The following is a 10,286-nucleotide window of genomic DNA, read 5'->3' as shown; positions in this document are numbered from 1 at the left end:
TTCCGACTCATAGCAACCCTATGTGGGGTTTCCCAGGCTGTAATCTTTGCAGGAGCAGAAAGCCTCATGTTTCTCCCATACAGCATTTCGTGGACTAGAAATTGGGACCTTGTGGTTCGTAGTTCAATGCTTATCATATGGAATCATTGCTCTCCTGTACATATGAGTACAATCCTGGACATAATATTGTCAGTAGTTATTAAGCACCTGAATATGTTACCCTTTGATTAAGTAATTGCATTTCTTGGAATCTAAACTAATGAAACACTCAGAATTCCTAAGATTTGTGTATGAGGACACTTATTTCCTGTAACCTAAAATTTAGAAACAAGAAGGAAACTTGAATGTCCAACAAGCAAGATGCAGTTGTATCAATTATGGCATATGTTAACATTGTTTATTTAATACCTTAATCCCAAGATTGACAGTTCAAACCCACCAGCCAACCCTATATATAGTCTGAAGAGACTCAACAGCATTTAACAACAACAAATAATATTTACAAATAAATTTGACTAGAATCAGAAAAATGTTAAATATTCACTCAAAGAAAAAGGTATCAAATAATATTTAGAACATTATGTCCATAATGTAAAATATGAATGTGAACTGAAAAAGAGAATAAATTTAAGTGTTATAGTAATATGATTGCGATTTTCATTTTATTTTCTTCATAGTTTTTTGTCTCTATGTAGTATCATAATTTACATATATTTTTGAGAAAATGAGGGTTAAAGTTATAATAATTTAAGACATTATTCTTATTAGTGTTTACAAATACAAATCCTTATAGAGGCAATGATACTAAAATTTTATATGAGAAAGGTATCTAAATATATATCCACAGACAGCTGTCGTGTATAATTATGTTTTTGATGTGCAATAAAATATAAACGTATTTCTCGGGGGGTGGGGGGAGAAAAAAGGTATTTTATGATTTTTATCAATTCAAACCATATCCTTTTAACCTTCATTAGCTACTTTGACTTCTGAAAAAAAATTCCATGCTTGTTTTTCCTTTTGGGTGGTGCATTCATAATCTGTATAAAATTAACTCACTTTTTTTCCAGTATCAATGAACTATAATGTGATAGTAATAACAAAAGCAAAGTGATATTTTGTACTCAACAAATATCCACATGTTATTTCACAATTCACAGCTATCTTTAAATTAATTAACAAGATCATATGATGACAAGCCTAATGATGGTCCCTATGGTCTTTCTTTTCTTTCAGCAGTAAAGAGTACATTGTTTCAAGATTGAAACTCTGGAGTTTCTGCAAGGGGATCAACTAAAGAGAGTTACCAACCAACTTCATAATGTTGTTGTTATGTGCCGTGGAGTCGGTTCCGACTCATAGCGACCCTGTACAGGGTTTCCGAGGCTGTAAATCTTTACGGGAGCAGAAAGCCTCATCTTTCTCCCGCGGAACAGCTGGTAGGTTCGAACTGCTGACCTTGCGGTTCGCAGCCCTATTCGTAACCATAGCCACTACGCTACCAGAGCTCCTTAACTTCATAATATGTACTTGTAAAAACAACTTCTTTTATTATGTTAAATGTCTAAGAAGTCAAGTGGGACAGAGAAAAATTGTGAGGAAATAAAGTTAGTTAAGGGGAGTAGGTTTGAAGGGAAACTATTGTAAGGAGGACTATAGTTAATAATACGCTGAAACCTGAAAGACAAGACTCAAGGAAACTACATAATGACCAATTCCTGGGATAAGTTACCAGAGCACTCAATCCTGGAGTGTAGCCCACTCCCCTAACAAAGGGGTCTATAAAGAGAAAGCCAAACTGTACTTGGAGCACCACCTCTTCTTTTGCAATGTGAATAGCTGTTCTTACTTCTCTCTCTATGAAGGTCTATGCTTATAATAAACGTACCTTTCACTTCCCTAAGTCTCTTGTTTTTCTAACTTCTTTTGTGAGGAGTAATTGTGTTATGCCTTCTCAGGTCTTTGCAAGGATAGTAACACTGCTCCAGGGACGACAATTCAACCACAACAATTACAAGAAACAAATGAGATTTTGAAAAAGATTAGAGAATGTTAAATATAAATGAAAAATAATAAAGGCAGCTCAGAAATATAGGCCCTTATAGGGCTGGAGTCCTGGTGTGGCACTGTAGGATAAGTACTTAACCACAAGGTCATTTTGAACTGTAAAATAGGTGGTTGAAATCTACCAGCTACTCCTCAGAAACCTTAGACAGGGTCGCGATGAGTCGAAACTGACTAGACTGCACTAAGCAACAAACAACGATAGGGTTGGAAAAGCTCACTAATTCTACACATCAATCCCAAATAGAGAAGTTTTAAGAAGGATCTTTCAGTGAATGCAATTTGAGCAATTGGTTAAAATGACTCAGGATAATGATAAGGTTAAAGGCAGAAATGATATACAATAGGATGAATGTAAAGCTAATGTTCTCCCATGTAAACTATCACATAATTCACATTAAATATATTTTTAAAAGATTAAGGGCAGAGTCTTCATATCTATTGTTTTGATAGTTTTAAAGCATTCATTAAATCAGGCAAGAGTATCTGGACAGGAAAGCAGAAATTGTAGTACATTGGAGAACCATGTTTATAGCAAACAGATCCGGCTGAAAGCTAGTAAATGGGAATCTCATTGCATTTTTTCAACTTTACCGTCAAGGAAATTATGAGTTAGATTCCAAAATACTTTTTAATCAAGATATAACAGCCCTGAGGACCCCAAACTTCGATTGGCAGTACTGAGTCTGAGAAAGCTATGTAACCTCAGAGAAAGCATATTCTCCAGTGTCCACTTCAAATATAGCAAAACAACCTCCTACTAACAGGAACTGTAAGAACAATGGTTAAAGGTCCTGGTGACCTCTTTATTTATGCAACAAGGTCAGGAGCGTTAGGAAATTAAAACTCTTAACACCAGTATTGTTATTGTTAAGTGCCTTAGAGTCAGTTCTGCTATATAAGATTTCCAAGGAGCAGTTGGTGGGTTTGAACTGTCCATCTTGTGGTTTGCAGTCCAGTGCTGATCCTACAGTGTCACATCAGGAGTCAGCACCAGTATTGCTGAATAAATGCTTTAGTTCCTTTGCTCTTTGGTGGGCTGACTATAAAGTTTGCAGGATTAAATTCCAAATGCCCATATGGTAGATGAACTGATAGCATGTCTTTTCCTGTGTTGCTTTTCTACTCCTCTCTATGGATTTTGTTTTTCCTCCCAGTCCCCTAAAAACAAACATACAGACAAAATAAATAAATAAAAAATAAATAAAACTCTTTGTAATTGTACCTTTGTCTAAGAATCTAGTTCTTGAGAAATCCAAACTCAGACACTGTGAATAAAAGCTTAACCCTTCTTTACTCATCTCAGTGTGCTCATAAATAGAATGGTGATAATCATGCCTACCCAGCATCCCTGACATGACTATTATGAAGCTCAAATGAGATAATGAATATAAAATGTTTTGTAAAATGATGTACGAATAACGTTGTTATAATTATAATTATCACGTACTTTAAAGAAGTCAAACCCCTCAGTTATTGGCAAGAAAGCAGCAAACAGTATTCTCTAGTGATGGGATCCCTGGCACTGCCCTCTGACTTTTTTGAAATCAAAAGGACAAGAATTAATAAAAAATCAAATGATTCATCACAAAGGGATTACCTAAGGCAACCCTTTGTGTAGGCTACAGCTCCCCATTTATTTGTTGTTAATACCAAGGACCTCTCAGCAGGAAGGGGGCATAAAGTAAACAGGTAAAAAAGCTAGAAAAGGGCAAAGGGATGGCACCTGCTGTGCCTTGCTCAGTTAAAGGTGAATGCAACCTGATCTGACTCACACTTCAAGCTCCACAGGGCTGCAGACCAAGAACATAACCTATGCCACAGTCCCTTACCCACTATAGGATGTTGGTTTCCAGGGAGGAAAATAAGATAAAATCAGCCATCAATTATTTACTAATTGCATCTTGTTCATGTTTGGAATGAAAATGCTTTGCTCTGCAAGATTTTATTCTGATTATTAAAAAAAAACATATATATATATATATAATTGAACTTTAACATACTTGCATAAAAATTGATAAATCTTAAGTGTGTACCTCAAAGAATAACAACACAGACACAATTCGTAATTACCACCTAGAACCAGAAAGAAAGCATTATGTGCGCCCCTCACGCATGCTCCCAACATTACCTTACTCAACCCAGATTTTACCACTGAATTAATTTTTTCCTGTTTTTGAACTTCATGTAAATGGAAACATACAGCAGATGTTATGTGTGCCTTCTTTCACTAAACTTTTAATTGTGAAATTCATCATCTATAGTGTTGCCTGTAACAATGTTTTGCTAATTTTCATTGCTGTAATGTAGAAGAATTGATGCTTTTGAGTTACAGTGTTGGAGGAAAATATTGAAAGTGCCATGGGCTGCCAAAAGAACAAACAGATCTGTTTTGGAAGAAGTGCAGCCAGAGTGCTCCTTGGAGGCCAGGATGGCCAGACTTCGTCTCTCATACTTTGGACTTATTGTCAGGAGGGACCAGTCGCTTGAGAAGGATATCATGTTTGGTAAGGTGGAGGGTCAGAGAAAAAGAGGAAGACCCCTAGCAAGATGGATTGGCAAAATGGCAGCATCAATGGGCTCAAGCGTGGCAACAGTTGTGAAGTTGGCCCAGGACCGGGTAGTGTTTCATTCTGTTGTGCATAGGGCTTCTATGAGTCAGTATCAACTCAATGGCAACTAACAACAACAACAGCAATGTATTTCATTGTATGATTCTAATGATTATAAACTCTCAAACAAATCCATTGCTTTCTAGTCAATCCTGACTCATAACAATCCTGACTTGTCGTAATCCTAAAGCACAGTGTAAAAATTCTCATCTGATTTCCAAGACTATAACCTTTACAGTCTTTTGTGCAGTTTTATGTTATGTTGTGCATAGAGTCACTATGAGTCACAGCCTACTCAACAGTACCCAATAACAACAACAAAAATCTTTACAGAGCAGATTGCTACATCTGACATCTTTCTCCAGTGGTGTCGGGTTCAAACTGCCAACCTTTGGGTTAACAGCCAATCACTTTAGCCACTGTGCCACTAAGGTGCCATATTGACTATATAAGGAGTTATTTACTCATTCTATTTTGGTTGTTTCTTGTGTGACATTATCATTACTAAATGTACAATGTACATTTTCATAAAAGTTTTTTTGAAGTATATGTGTACTGTTTCTCTTTGGCATATACTTTGAAATTATCATGTTATAGAGTGTGTATATATTTAATTTTATTATAAACTAGAATTCCTTAAAAGCAGTGATGCCATTTAGAGTCCTTCAATAGTTTCTGAGAAATGCCTTTGCTACACATCTTTGTGATCATTTGATATTATCAGTTATTTTAATTTTACATATTCTGATGGGATCACATGTGCTTTGAGCTTGTATTTCATTAACAATTAATGAGGTTTAATACTTTAAAAATAATATTTGGCTATCTATATTTCCTCTTTTATAAAATACCAGTTTAATTTTGTTGCCTATTTTTATACTGGGTTGCCTGCCTTTTTCCTTTGATTTTAAGGAGTTTCTGCATATATTATGGACATGAATCATTTGTCAGTTAATTGTATTGTGACTAACTTTCATCATTGTATGGCTTTCCTCTTCATTAACTTGATAAACAGAAATTCATTTCATTAATGTATTTTAATTTATCAATCTGAGAGATCAGTGCCATCTGCAAGGTCATAAATATATTTTATATTGTCATTTAGAAGTACATTACTTGATGTTTTACATTAGGTTTCAAATCAATATAAAATTTCTTTTAGAATATCTGTAGGCATAAAGATTCACATTTTTTTTCCTTATAGATATCCAATTGTTTATTCAATGTATGAAGACCTATCTTTAACCTTTCTTATAGTACCAATGTGCTGTAATGAACCCTCTCCATTTATGTTTGTCTTAAAAAATTATTTTTCCTTCATTTTTGAGAGATATTTTCACTAGGTACAATATTCTGGATTAACAGCTTCCTCTCTCTCTCTCTCTTTTTTTTTTTTTCTTTAAACATATATTCCATTGTCTTTGGCTTATACAACTTCTGAAAAATGTCTGCTGTAATTCTTTTCTACTTCTGTAAATATTGTTATTTTCTATAACTTCCAAGATATTTTAACCTTTGCTTTTTTTAAACTTTAAATATTAGTATAGATATGGCTATTGTGACATTATTTTTACTCATAATAATTATTATCACAGTTTGGTGTTTATACAGCTTTTTTTCTCTCTATAAATTGGATCTCATATTTCCTTTAATACTGAAAAAAGTTGAATAACTACCTCTTCAAGGTTTTCAGTAGCTAAACATTTAGAAGTAGTCTGTCTCTCTTTCTTTCTAGATTGTCTTAGTTTGGAAACTCCACTGAAACCTTTGTACCATGGGTGGTCTTATAGGTATTTAAAATACCAGTGGCATTATTTCCAGCATCACAGCCATATGGAAGCCACCACAGTACAACAAACTGACAGATGATGTCACAAGAGAATCTGAAATTTACTTTCCAGCATAGAGATGGAAGAAATGAGGAAGTTAAAGAGCTGAATAGAAATTTCCAAAGGGCACCTCAAGAAGACAAAGTCAAGTATTATAATAAAATGTGCAAAAGCCTAGAATCAGAAAACTAAAAAAGGAAAACCATGCTCAGCTTTTTCCATGCTGAAAGAATTGAAGAAAAAAATCAATACTCAACTTGAAATACTGAAGGATTCTACGGAGTCCTGGTGTGGCATTGTGGGCTAATGTGTCAGACTACAAAGTCATTTGAACTGCAAGGTCAGTGGTTCAAGCTCACCAGCTGCTCCTTGGAAACCCTATACAGGGTTACTATGGGTCTGAATTGATTGGACAGCACTTAACAACAACAACAGGCAAAATATTGAATGATGCAGAAAGCACTAAAAGAAGATCGAAGGTATAAAAATAATCATTGTACCAAAAAGAAACCATATATATTTAATGATTTCAAGAGGTAGCATATGATCAGGAATGGATGGTAGCCAAAGAAGAATTTCAAACTGGACTGAAGGCATTGGAAAAAATAATACTCCAGGAACTGATGAAATACAGATTGAAATCTTTCAACAAAATGATGTAGCTCTGGAGAAGTTCACTCATCTATACCAAGAAATTTGGAATACTTCTACCTAGCAAAGCGATTGGAAGAGATTCATACTTGTGTCTATTCCAACGTGCAGTAACCCAACAATATCATTAATATAACATGCAAGTAAAATTGTGCTGAAGATAATTCAAAAGTGGCTGCAACTATACATTGACAGACAACAGCCAGAAATTCAAGTTGGAGTCAGAGGAGGATGTGAAGGTAGGAATTATTGCTGATGTCAGATGAATCTTGGCTGAAATCAAACAATATGAGAAAGATATTAACTTGTGCTTTATTGACTATGCAATGACTTTTGCTTGTGTGGATGATGACAGGCTCTGGATAACATTGCAAAGAATGGGTATTTCAGAACACTTAATTGCGCTCATGAATAACCTGTACATAAGCCAAGAGGCAGTCATTTGAATACAGTAAGGGACTACTGAAAGTGTTGAAATCAGGAAAGGTGTGTGCCTCAGTTGTATTCTTTCACCATACTTAATCAATATATATATATATATATAATCCAAGAAGCTGGATTATATCAAGAAAAATGAAGCATCAGGTTTGGACATAGATTCATTAATAATCTGTGATATACAGATGATACAACTTTGTTTACTGAAAACAAATAGGACTTAAAATACTGATGAAGGTCAAAATTACAGCCTTCATTATGTACTGCACCTCAAGGTAAAGAAAATTAAAATCCTCATGAATGGATTTTAGCAAATGAATAAAATCGCATCCTGATAAATAGAGAAAAGTTTGAAGTTGTCCAAGACTTCATTTTGCTTGGATCCACTATCAACAGTAACAGAAGCAGCCGCCAAGAAATCAAAGATATATTGCATTAGTTAAATCTTCTGCACATGACCTCTTTAAAGTGTTCAAGAGCAAAGATGTCAGTTTGAACACTAAGGTGTTCCTGACCCGAATCATATTTTCAATAGCCTCAGATGCGTTTGAAAGTTGGACAGTGACTAATGGAAGACAGTAAAAGAATTGATTCATTTGAGTTATGGTGATGGAGAAGAACATTGAAAGTATCATGGACCATCAGAAGAACAAAAAATCTGTCTTGGAAGAAATACAGCCAGAATATTCATTAAAAGGCAGGATGGTGAGACTCCATCTGTTATATTTTGAACATATTACCAAAGGGACAAGTCCCTGGAGAAGGGCATCATGCTCAGTAAATTGGATGTTGTTGTTGTTATGTTCTGTGGAATCAGTTCTGACTCATAGCAACCCTGTATAGGGTTTCTGAGGCTGTAAATCTTTACAGGAGCAGAAAGCCTTATCTTTCTCCTGCAGAACAGCTGGTAGTTTCAAACTGCTGACCCTCAGATTAGCAGCTCAATTCATAACCACTACACTACCAGAGTTCCTGTAAATTGGATGGTCAGTGAAAAAGAAGAAGATCCCTAATGAGATGGATTGACATAATGCCAGCTGCAATGGGTTCATGGTTAACAACAATTATGAGAATGGCAAAGGACTAGGCAATGTTTCATTTCCTTTTTTATAGTGTCACTGAGTTGGAACTGACTCAAAAGCAGTTAACCACAACAACAACCTCTTCAAGAACGTTTTGTTCCTATTTTCTTCTGGAACCAATTTCTCCTTATGGAATTCTAATTACATATGAATTAGACTGTTTGATTGTGTTCCAAACATTTTGGCTGCTCTGTTCTCTTTCATCTTCTTTTGGGTAATTTCTAATGACCTATATTTAAATTCTCTGATGGTGAACTGAAATATAGGTAACAAGTTTCAAGTCTAATGATAAGTTCATTGAAGGTATTATTTCTCTCTTTTGCCTTTAGCATTTCTATTAATTCATAAGCACAAACACACATACTGAATTTTACCACCTGCTCATTCATATTTTTCACCTCCTGTAATGAAAGCTTTAACATGTTGTTGTTATAGTGTGCCATTAAGTTGGTTTCAACTTATAGAGATGCTGTATAGAATTTGAGAGCCTTTGGTGGGTTTGAATTGTCGACTTTTCAATTAACAAGCCAGTGCTTATCCTACTGTGACACAGCAGGGCTCTTTAACATATTAATCTTAATTAAAGTCCCTGTCTAGTGACAATTGGCCATTTCTAGGTATTGTCCTGTTAATTTTCTTATCTCTTGACAAATTATTTCCATATATTTTTTGTTACGTAACTTTTGGTTGAATGTTAGATGTATTATATAGAACGCTAGATGCTGAGAAAAATGGAATTTCTAGCTAAAAATTGTCATATCCTGTGTTTCGATAGGCTTTTAGTGTGGAGACTTGTCATTCAATTCAGCAGCTGATCTGAATTTGAGTTTTACTGTTTAAGAATTCTTTCAAATTTCTTGAGTTAATGTTGAAAAGTGGCTTGTCAAAGGGTTTTTCCTATGTATGCTCTACCTTCAGCCTCCTGTCCTCTCTTTGTACTAATGCCTCAGAAAAGTTCTCTGTCCATGTTCATGCCATCTCAAGCATTATAATGTTGTTACTGATTACCCAACTCTTGCTGGCCTACTGGCTTGCAGGGCAATGTGTGTTTTCTGTATTTCTGGTTAGGGTTCAGTCTTAGGCAGATCAACAAGACCCTCAATCTCAAAGGTCTTCTCAATGTTCCTGTACTTCATGTGGTGGCAAGAAATCTCTGGTCTGTACTCTGGATGTTTTCCAACCCCTCACAAGGGTAGAGAGTGTTTTGATTTTGTTGTTGTTGATGTGTTCTCTTCCCATTGCTGTAGTGAGTCTTCACCTGTAGCTAAGGGTAAAAGAGTTAGGTGCCTCCTCCCTAGAGGCTTAAGACTTCCATTGAGATAGTAGAGAAGAACACAGGTACGTTGTCTTGGTTTTCTCACCATGACTGCCAACCTGTTTTTCTAGATATGCACCAAAAAAGAGGCCTTCTCTTTCCTTCCTGGCCCCTAATCTTGTGAATGCCTGTGGATATTCACTGATAAAAGACTACAAATAAATAGAAATTATTTTGTGTCTTGCTCCCAGAGGCTAATCCTCTAGCAAATTGATAAAATTTGTGCTTGAATTCTTTGTATTGGTGTGTATGAGGTTTTGTTCAGGCAATACATTTCTCATGTTGCTACTCTCCT

This window comes from Chrysochloris asiatica, unplaced genomic scaffold, assembly GCF_000296735.1.
Source record: "Chrysochloris asiatica unplaced genomic scaffold, ChrAsi1.0 scaffold00267, whole genome shotgun sequence".
In the NCBI taxonomy this organism is placed as follows: Eukaryota; Metazoa; Chordata; class Mammalia; order Afrosoricida; family Chrysochloridae; genus Chrysochloris; species Chrysochloris asiatica.
This window is presented reverse-complemented; position numbering follows the sequence as displayed.